The following is an 11,616-nucleotide window of genomic DNA, read 5'->3' on the forward strand; positions in this document are numbered from 1 at the left end:
CTATTCAGGAGGCTGAGGCAGGAGAATCGCTTGAACCCGGCAGGCAGAGGTTGCAGTGAGCCGAGATCTCGCCACTGCACTCCAGCCTGGGTGACAGAGTGAGACTCTGTCTCAAAGTTAAATTTAAAAAAAAAAGGAATTCACAAGCCTTCACTGAATTGCTGGGTTGATTTTTCTATGCCCCTGATGGGAGTGGAGGGCCCTGCTTCTTTTATGACTGAGGATGTAAAAATGATGAGGAGCATGTTGAAATCCATTTTATTGTGTTTCTCATCATCACATCATAGGAATTTGGAGACCACTTCAAACTGAATTCAGGTTTTTTCTCTTCTTGCTTTTGTGTGTGTGTGTGTGTGTGTGTGTGTTTTGTTTCTTTGTTTGTTTTGAGACAGGATCTTATGCTGTTGTCCAGGCTGGAGGACAGTGGTGCAATCACAGCTGACTGCAGCCTCGAACTCCTGGGCTCAAGTGATCCTCCTGCCTAGCCTCTTGAGTAGCTAGGACCACAGGTGCGCATCACCACACCTGGCTAGATTTTTCATTTGTAGAGGTGGGGTCTCACTATGTTGCCCCAGCTGGTCTTAAACTCCTGGCCTCAAGCTATCCACCTACCTTGGCCTTCCAAAGTGTTGGGATTGCAGACATCAGCCACAACACCCAGCCTCGCTTCCTTTTAGACACTTAAAACAGGTCACAAATGTACAAAATGGTATATGATGGATGGGAAGAGTAGTGCCGTGATTTGAACGTTTGTCTCTCCCCAGCAAATTCATATGTTGAAATCCTAACTGCCAAGGTGATGATTATTAGGAGGTGGGGCCTTTGGGAGGTGATTAGGTCATGAGGGCGGAGCCCTCATGGATGTGATTAGTGCCCTTATAAAAGGGACTAGAGCTAGCTAGTTCCTTCCATCATGTGAGGACACAGAAGGTGCCATTTTTGAGGAATCAAGCCCTCACCAGGCATTGAATCTGCTGGCAACTTTATCTTAGACTTCTCAGCCTCTAGAACTGTGAGAAATAAATTTCTGCTGTTTATAAGCCACCCAGTTTATGGTGTTTTGTGATAGCAGTCTGAACAAACTAAGGCAGGGGGTGACCATGAAGTTCAATTGGGCCTTACAAATGATCACCCATTATGCTGTCTTCCTCTAGTCTTTTCGTTCACCCTCTCCCTCTTCTGGGTGTTTATTTCACACCCATTCTCCCTTCAAACCTTCAACACCACCTTAGATATCTTCACTCTTAGCTAATAACCTTGCTTCCTGCTTTAAGTTCTGAGCTACATGTGCAGGACGTGCAAGTTTGTCATGTAGGTAAACGTGTACCATGGTGGTTTCCTTCACCTATCAACCCATCCCCTAGGTATTAAGCCCTGATGTTCTCTCCCCCCAGCCCGCCTGAGAGGCCCCAATGTGTGTTGTTCCTCTCCCTGCTTCTGTTTTTTTTTTTGTTGTTGTTTGTTTGTTTTGAGACAGAGCCTTGCTCTGTCACCCAGGCTGGAGTGTGTTGACCTGACCTTGGCTGACCGCAGTCTCCGCCTCCCGGGTTCAAGAGATTCTCTTGCCTCAGCTTCCCGGGTAGCTGGGATTACAGGCACCCACCACCATGCCTGGCTAATTTCTGTATTTTTAGTAGAAATGAGGTTTTACCATGTTAGTCAGGCTGGTCTTGAACTGCTGATCTCAGGTGATCCTCCTGCCTTGGCCTCCCAAAGTGCTAGGATTACAGGAGTGAGCCACCGCACCCAGTTTGCTTCCTGCTTCCTGCTTCTTGAATCAGAGGGAAACTATTAGAGGAGATTTCCAAACCTGCCTGGCACTACATCTCCCACCTCCCAGCACCTGCTCTCCACGCTCTGCTTTTCCTCCCATTAGCACAGGTGAGCTCCCAATGCTCCTGCCAAAAACACATCCCTCCACTGTGTGCTAGACCACTCAGAACACAGCTCCAGGAAAGCTCTCCTCTCTCTCCTGCATTATCAAATATATTAATTCTATACTACACATCACCATCAGCAAACCACAGTGTTACTGTTTCTCCCAACTAAAGAAAACTCTCTTCTTAACATGATTTTCCTGGCCAGCACCCAACCCATTACTTTGCTCCCCATTGAGGCAAAGATCCTGAAAACAGTGATCTCTGTATCCGTATCTTCTCTTCCCATTTTCTTTTTTTTTTTTTTGGTTTAGAGTCGGAGTCTCACTCTGTCTCCCAGGCTGGAGTGCAGTGGCTTAATTGTAGCTCACTGCAGCCTCAAACTCCTGGGCTCAAGCAATCCTCCCACCTCATCCTCCCATGTAGCTGGGACTACAGGCTTGGGTCACTGCACCTGGGTAATTTTTAAACGTTTTTGTAGAGATGAGTTCTCAGGGTATCACTATGTTGCCCAGGCTGGTCTCGAACTCTTGGCCTCAAGTGATCCTCACGCTTCAGCCTTCCAAATAGCTGGGACAACAGGTGTATGTCGCCATGCCTGGTTAACTGAAAAACAATTTTTTTTTGTAGAGACAGGATCTTGCCATGTTGCCCAGGCTGGTCTTGAACTCCTGGCCTCAAGCGATCCTCCAGCCTCACCCTTCCAAAGTGGTGAGATTACAGGCATCAGCCACTGCATCTGGACATATTCTTTTAAATTCACCCTAATCTGGCATTTCCCTTCATCCCTCCACGAAACTGCTCTTTTAAAATCGCCCATACCTCCCCGTTGGCTCATCTGCCTTCCCTTGATCTCTCAGTAGCATTTGACACAGTTGATCACTCCCTCTTCCCCAGTTCTTTCTTCATCGGCTTCCAGAGCACCTCACCCTCTCTTAACTAATCTTGGACATGTAAACTTTCTATATCTAACCCTAACCTGATTGTCTCCCCAGCCGGCACGCCCTGTTGTTTCCCATCCTAGTGGATACAACTTCATTCTTCAGTACAAAAACTTTGGAGTCATTCATGACTTTTTCCCTTCTTACTCCATACCTGCTCCAAAGGTATCTCCTGTCTGCCCTACCTTTAACATAGATCCAGAATCTGACCACTTCTCAGGAATTCCATTTCTGCCACCTGGTGGAGGCCGTCCTCTGTCTGCACGGACTCCTAACTATTCTCAGGATTCTGTACCCTGAATACAAATACCCACCACCTTCCCCAGGCCTGCCATCTCCTCCCGCCTGCATTAATCTCTGACCGCCTTTCATCACGTTGGCCTCCTTGGTGTTTCCAGAACGCCTGCATGGTCCTACCTTCCTGCTGTTGTGCTGTTCCTTTCATGTGCCTAGAATAGCCCCTCTTGGGCTAATTTCCTCACTGCCTTCTCGCCTTCGCTCAGTTATCACCTTTTCAGTGAGATCTGTTCTGACTACTCTATTTATTATTATTATTATTTTTTGAGACGGTCTCACTCTGTCACCCAGGCTGGAATGCACAGCACAATCATGGCTTACTGAAGCCTTGACCTCCCTGGTCCAAGCGATCCTCCCACCTCGGCCTCATGGGTAGGTGGGATCACAGGCATGTGCCAGCGTGCCTGGCTAATTTTTGTATTTTTTGTAGAAATGGAGTTTTGCCATGTGTGCCCAGGTTGATCTCCAACTCCTGGGCCCAATTAATCTGCCCGGCTCGGCCTCCCAAAGTGTTTGGAATTACAGATGTGAGCCACTGTGCCCAGCCCCTGACCACTCTTTTTTTTTTTTTTTTGAGATGGAGTCTTGCTGCGTTGCTTAGGCTGGAGTGCAGTGGCGTGATCTCAGCTCACTGCAAGCTCCGCCTCCTGGATTCAAACGATCCTCCCTCCTCAACCTCCCAAGTAGCTGGGAGTACAGGTGCGTGCCACCATGCCTGGCTAATTTTTGTATTTTTAATAGAGATGGGGTTTTGCCATGTTGGCCAGGCTGGTCTCAAACTCCTGACCTCAGGTGATCCACCTGACTCGGCCTCCCAAAGTGCTAGGATTACAGGTGTGAGCCACTGTGGCTGGCCGGCCCCCTGACCAATCTATTCTATTTAAAATTATCACTCTTCTATCCCACTGGCAGTGGTGATCCCTTTACTCAGTCCTACTTTATGAAATTCTACGTACTGTATCTATATTTTAGGTGGATAGTTTATTGTCCATTACCCTATGAGAATATAATTCTGAAAGCATTAGGCCTTTTTCTGTTTTGTTCACCCGTATATCCCAGATGATTAGAACTTTCTACAAATATTTGTTGAATAAATGATTAAATGAAATTAGCCATTTGTTGTTCATTTCTTATTAAGCAGTGCTGATCGATTTTAGAGGGAGAGCTGTTTAGGGAATACTTGATGAATTGGATGAAAAACCAGTCTCTTGTAAAGCAAGTCAGGCTTTGATCCAGAAAAGCAGACTTTTCAATTTAGTTTATATTTTTATTAAATGTATGGATATGCACAGTTTTAAAAGTTAAGTAGTTCTACATTGCTTAAAATGAAAACCAGCATTCCCCTGCCTCACTCCTTCCTAATTTTGATTTTCGGTCTTCAGATAAAAGCATTTTCACCTATTTTAGCTATTTTTCCTGGTATTTATTTTCATATTTCGTCTACTTTCCTATACTACTGATTTATATTTAATAGTTTTTGGATATTCTCTACAGGCTTTCTTATTTGGAAAATGAAGATTTATTGTGCTGAAAGTATTTCCTCTCTTCAGCATTTCTTCTTCCCCCTCCACCTTCCTTCTCACCACTATAAATATATCACAGGTTTTGGTTAAATCAATATTCGTATGCACAGATGAACCATGTAATATGCTTTTTGTACAGCTTTTTATTTTCCTTGGAGATAATAAGTGCCTCATTCTTTTCATTTGCTTAGTGTTCTTTGTATCATTAATCTATCCCCTAACTCTCTGCCAGCAGAATAAATCTCCTTTCAATAATTTTAAACACATTTCTCAATTTCTTTTTTCTTTCTTTCTTTTTCCTTTTTCAAATTTTTTTTAAGACATCCCTTTTGGAGCGGTTTGTCCTACTACTCCGATCTGGATGAGTAGCTCCAAGGCCTGCTGTACAATCACCCTGGAATTTCCCATCATTCTTGGAATGTCCTTAGTTGCCATTCCAAGTGCATCATCATCCCATTTCCTGGATCCCATGTCATCTTCTTTCTTGGTTTACTCACACATCTTAAAGGAGTTCATATTCATTTCCTGAGAAATGATGGTGGGAGGTAAATATTTTTTAGATCTTTTTTTTTTTTTTTTTTTTTTTTCTGAGACACAGTTCAGCTCTTGTTGCCCAGGCTTGAGTGCAATGGCATGATCTCAGCTCACTGCAACCTCTGCCACCCAGGTTCAAGCGATTCTCCTGCCTCAGCCTCCCCAGTAGCTGGGATTATAGGTGCCTGCCACCATGCCAGGCTATTTAGATCTTTAACGTGTAAAAATGTCTTTATCTTCATACTTGATTGACATTTTGACAGCATACACAATTCTAAGTTACAAATCATTCTTTTTTGGGGCCAGACATGATGGCTCATGTTTGTTTTAATCCCAGCACTTTGGGAGGCTCAGGCGGGTGGATCACTTGAGGCCAGGAGTTTGAGACCAGCCTGGCCAACATGGTGAAACCCTGTCTCTACAAAAAATACAAAAATTTAGCCAGGCGTGGTAGCACACACCTGTAGTCCCAGCTACTTGGGAGGCTGAGGCACAAGAATCACTTGAACTCAGGAGGCAGGGGTTGCAGTGAGCCGGGATTGAGCCACTGCACTCCAGCCTGGGTGACAGAGTAAGACTCTGTCTCCAAAAAAAAAAGGAAAGAAATCATTCTTTTTCAGAGTTTTTAAGGAATTGCATCATTTTTTGCTAGCTCCTAGAGTTGTTTTGTGAAATTTGATGTTTGATTTGCTGTCTTTTATATAAAATTTTTGAGTTCATGTGTTTTTTTTCTCTCTGGATGCTTTTAGGATTTTATTTTTGTACCCAGTGTTCTGAAATTTTGCAGTGATATGCCTTAGTGTGTGTGTGTGTGTGTGTGTGTGTGTTTAAATTTGGCTTAGTCACTCAGTAGGTTCTTTTAATCTGTAAACATGTATCCTTCTGGGGAACTTCCTTGAGTTATTTATTTTATAATTTTCTTCTCTATTTTTTTTTTCACTTTCTCTTTCTGGAACTTCCACTCTGAAGATGTTGAACCTCCTGGACTGATCTAAACTTTTCATCTTCTCTCTCTTATTTTCCATTCCTCCAGCTTTACATTCATTTTTTTTTTCTGGGAGATTTTCTCGGTCTCTAATCCAACTCCAATTCTTTCATTGAGTTTTTCATTTTTGCTACAATTGTTTTAATTTCCAGGAGAATTTTCTCTGTTTTTTCTTAACAGTTCTTTTTTCTATAGCTTTCTGTTCTTTTTTATGAATGCAATATCTTCTCTTTTGTCTTTGTGTACTTTAATGAATTTTTAAAAATTCATTTTTTGTTTCCTATTCCTTTATTTTCTCCCTTCTTCTGAGCTTCAGTTGCTTGATTAGACCCTGTCCTTTTTAAATTAAATTTTCTCACATATTTAGTGACCTTCATCTGTTCTTTCATAATTAGTGAGACACCGAGAAACTCTGTGTGATGGAAGGCACTTTTCAATGAATCTTTTTAACCCTACAATTAATTCTTTTTGTCCTAGAAATGACAGACTTCTGGTGTATCTATTTGGATGACTGGATTATTAAGAATGAAAAAGGAGAGTCAATAAATGGTGTTTATTTATTCTGACCTTAAATCAATAGAGGCATACAAATGAAGATAAAAATAAGAGCTTTATTTCTGGTGATGTTCATAAGATAATATGGCTTTAGCTATCTCCCTTAATTCAATCATTCACATCCCTACTGAAAGAAATTTCAGGTCTTCTCTGAACAGGCAAAGCATGCCTAAAAAACTCACCACACAGTAGAGAGTAAACTTTACTACACCATCTTGGCAGAATGTCTAAAATATCTTATACCGATGCTCTGCCTGTTTTCCAGTGAGCCTTTATTGGGTTCGAAAACATTTTGATTAAGTAATTCTTGCCTTAACTCATCTACAATAGCAGGTCAAGCTGTGTCTCTGTAGTTTAAGACAAGCTTCAGCCCCTCACACTAAAGCTAAAGATGGGTATAGTGGCTCACACCTGTAATCCCAGCACTTTGGGAGGCCGAGGAGAGAGAATTGCTTGAGGCCAGGAGTTTAAGACAAACCTGGGCAACAAAGTGAGATGCCTGTCCATACAAAAAAATGAAATAATTACCTGAGAATGGCGGCATGTGCCTGTAGTTTCAGCTACATGGGAGGCTGAAGTGGAAAGATCTCTTGAGTCTAGGAGTTCGAGGCTGCAGTGAGGCATGATCATGCCACTGAACTCCAGGCTGGGTGATTGAGAGAGACTCTGTTTCAAAAACAAAAACAAAACAGAATTAACTACTTAAATGTATTCTTCTGGCCCTTATCAGACTAGAAGCATCAATCTCCACATTTTATTTTGATCCCCAAGGTCAATTATTGTACCTCTGTTTCAGTTTCCTAGCCAAACCACCAAGACGTTGAGGTAAACATTTCCACCCAAATTTGGAACCAAATGAGAAGACATAGGAGGCAAACAAATGAAGATCAAAATGTCAATAGGTTACTGATCAAGCTGATTGAAAAATGCAGTGTCAGATCTGAAGCCTAATGGGTTTATCAATAGATGCCCCTAGACAAATTGGTCAGATTTATCCAACCAGGCACTGAAAAAGAAGGACAACTACAGGCTCCCATAGTGACCAGCAGACCAGAGTATACCGTAGGTGTCGGCAGCCAGAGCTACATGAGAAAAACCCAGAAAAGGCAAAGTTGAGCATGCTCAGTTCCTCATCCCAACGTTGGCAATTTGATCAGTCGGTGCTCTTCCCATTTGAAGAAGTTGGGCAAAGAGAAGTCAGTAAATTTCTCTCATACTTTTTCATCTGGGGTGTGGCATGGAAACACTCTAACCTGTGGGAGACATGAAGCATGGAAAATGTTTGCCCTAACATAGATCCTAGATTTTCCAAATTGAAATTATATATGAAAACTATGCAATTTATTGCCCAAACTGGGACTCTCTTGGGGAGTGACTGGGAGCCCTATTAATCATTACCCCAGGGCTATAAGCATATGCTAGAACCATCCAGGGCAACCAGTATTAAAAGTTGCCTTACTTAAAGTGAAATATGGGGCTTCCCAGGGGATTCCTGCTAACTTTATTATAACATTCTTTCATTTCTTTAAGTAGTTACACTTCTGTGGTCCTTTCTGTCTATATCCCTTACTCATAAGGAAAACAGAAAGAGAGGAAAAGAAAATTGTGTTTTAGTCATGTAAAATGTAATAGGCATTTTAAAATAAATGTTGAGTACATAAATGCATAAATAAAAGAATGTAATTGACAAATTATTCTCTGTGGAGATCTAAACATTCTATTAATTTAAAGAGAAGAGTCAGGCATGATGGCTCACGCCTGTAATCCTAGCACTTTGGGAGGCTGAGGCGGGCAGATTGCCTGAGCTCAGGAGTTCGAGATCACCCTGGGCAACAGGGTGAAACCCTGTCTCTACTAAAATGAAAATATATATATATATATATATATATATATATATATATATATATATTAGCTGGGCATGGTGGTGAGCACCTGTAGTCCCAGCTACTCAGGAGAGGCGTGAGCCTGGGAGGTGAAGGTTGCAGTTAGCCAAGATTGTGCCACTGCACTCCAGCTTGGGTGACAGAGTGAGACTCCATCTCAAAAAAAAAAAAAAAATTAAGGAGGAGAAAGAGGGAGAAAGGAAGGAAGGAATAAAGGAAGAGAGGGAAGGAAGGAAGAAAGGAAGAGAGGAAAGGAAGGAGGGAGGAAAGGGAAGGGGAAGGGAAGGGGAAGGGAAGGGGAAGGGAAGAAAAGGAAGGAAGGAAGGGGGAAAGACAGAAGAAAGGAATAAAGAAGGAAAGAAAAGGAATTGCCAGTCACTGGGAAAATATAGCTCATTTAGCTTTGTTTCCCATTTGTGTGGATCTTGGTCATGTATCACATAAAAAGCAATACCCAACTAGCTAGGAAGTCACCAAGAACCTATTCCTGCTTGTTGAAAGAGAAATGATCTCCAGAAAGTTACTGACTATTAATGCACTCTACAACTGGGGGAGATTTTTATTCTGTTTTTTTCATTTCCTGTTTCTTATCTTACATTCTCAAATTGAGGCCATTCCTTGGCCAGAATAACACGTTTCTGCATGATCTGCCTTCTGCCATTTATCAAAACTTTGTCTTGACCCCTTTCAGTTAATCAAAAACAGGAGGCAAAATTTCACAAACGGACAGAGCTATATATTTTTTACATCAGGAGCAGTTACTGTGTGTGTGTGTGTGTGTGTGTATGCATGGATGTATGTGTGTATGTGTGAGATTGGAGGTAGTATCAGTATTAAACAAGGGGAAAACATGTACTTTGGTCAGTGCTGGGAGTAGTGAAGGATTTTTAAGGAAATGCCAATGTAGGTATCAATCTAGACTCTTGAAAAAGTATTGTTCCTTGCCACTGCTGGCAATGTGATGTAGTGCACTTATGCCAGGATCCTTGATAACAATAACAATATTGATCAACTTCAACCCCCAACAATTGTTTTACTATTGGATTTGTTTTGTTTTTTCCTGAATATGAGGAGGTGAATTTAAGGTTTTCATCTGTGGCTTCCAAAAAGAAAGCAATTTGGCAGTTACAGTTTCCCACTAAGTACAAATAAATCATGCTATGACACGAACCTAGTATCATTCTTGTCAACAGAGATTATTGTATGTCAGCTAGGTCAGCCTGACTTATCTGCATGAGAGGTTTCATGACCAGCAGCTGCGACCAAAGTAACCACTGAAACACACTTACATTCTTTTTGGCTTAGACTATTTTGATGGTGAATGCTCACCTTGCTATGGGAAAAAAGCACCATCTTCCTTTTGGACAATCTTCGATAGGTAAGTGGAGGAGTGGGAAAATGACGATAACTAACCTTCGATGAGTATGCATGTCCTTCCAGGCAAGATAATAAACACTACATGCATTAATCATTCATTTATTTCTCATAACTGCTATTTTACAGAAGTGACTAGGCTTGGAGGGATTAAACATCTTTCCCAAAGTCATATAGATGGTAAGTAGTAGATTTGGGATTCAAACCTTAGTTTGCTTGGATTTAAACACTGATTTTTTTTTTTGAGGCGAGGTCTAGCACTGTCACCCAGGCGGGTGTGCAGTGGTGCAATCTCAGCTTACTGTAATCTCTACCTCCCAGGTTCAAGTGATTCTCCTGCCTCAGCCTCCTGAGTCGCTGGGATTACAGACCTGTACTATGACACCTGGCTAATTTTTTGTATTTTCAGTAGAGATGAGGTTTCATCATGTTGGCCAGGCTGGTCTTGAATTCCTGACCTCAAGTAATCCACCTGCCTCAGCCTTTCAAAGTGCTGGGATTACAGGCATGAGCCACCGCACCCGGCCTAAAGACTGAACTTCTAACCACTACTCCACACTGCCTTACCACCCTACCTAGGAATTGCCTTCTATATATCATTTTCTTTCTCTGGCCCAATATGGAACTAAATTCTATTAATTCCCCATTCTGTTGTGAACCTACCTGTCCATTGCTGTTGCCAATACACTTTCTTTTTCCACATTGGGGGTCACTGCACCACATTTCTAGGTGGTCTGACTACCTTTGTGATCTTTCCTTTTAATCTGTCTTGTACATTACTGTCAGACTGATCTCCCTTAATTGTCATTTTTAACATAAATTCTGCAGATTAGGCCTCAATTTTATGTCTAGCTTGGCTGTGTATAGACCCTATTCTTAAAAAACTCAGCCAAGTCCAAGAGGTCAGTCCTGTGAACTTACACAACCACATATCCTATTGCCTACCCTAGTAATTTTAAACTGAGTCGAGATTTCATGACACCTGTAGTACAATCCCATCCAGCGATCTGTCTTTTATTTTCCATATACAGCTTCAATTCAACTAATCTAACTAGTCCAAGTTGATGAGGTTTAAATTTGGCAAGCAATTATGTTATTGAAGATACACATTTTTTTCTTTTTTCTTTTTGGCTCAGAAGACAGCATTGATACATTTTTTTCTATTGATTCAATAAATAATTATTGATTTTCTACTTTTAATCTATTATTAGATACTATATGGTCCTAATAATTTATAAAACTTTATAAATTCAAGAGAAAATATGTATCTTCTAATGGCAAAATTAAGCCATCATCATTGTCTGCCACTTTTATCTTGTTGTTCAGCTTTCTTTGCTATCTTCTTTCTCCAAGCCAGGTTGCAGTTGTCTCCAAATCAACCTGAGTCCTTTCCTTTACCCCATAATCTCCTTTTCTTTTTTGGTTCATCGTTGCTCTTAGAATGTATGGATATTTGAGGTTATATTCAGCCTCCATAAATAACACAGACTTTTTATTCGTTGAACCATAAATAAATGTTTTAGAGAAAATTAAAAATGAAACAGATAAAAAACCCACAAACATTTGGCACCTGGGGGCCATATCACTAATAAGGAATTCAAATGATGGCAGAGGTTACAGGCCATCTTTCTACCTTCTCTCTCCTGT

The sequence above is a fragment of the Symphalangus syndactylus genome, chromosome 1 (genome assembly GCF_028878055.3).
Source record: "Symphalangus syndactylus isolate Jambi chromosome 1, NHGRI_mSymSyn1-v2.1_pri, whole genome shotgun sequence".
NCBI lineage: Eukaryota > Metazoa > Chordata > Mammalia > Primates > Hylobatidae > Symphalangus > Symphalangus syndactylus.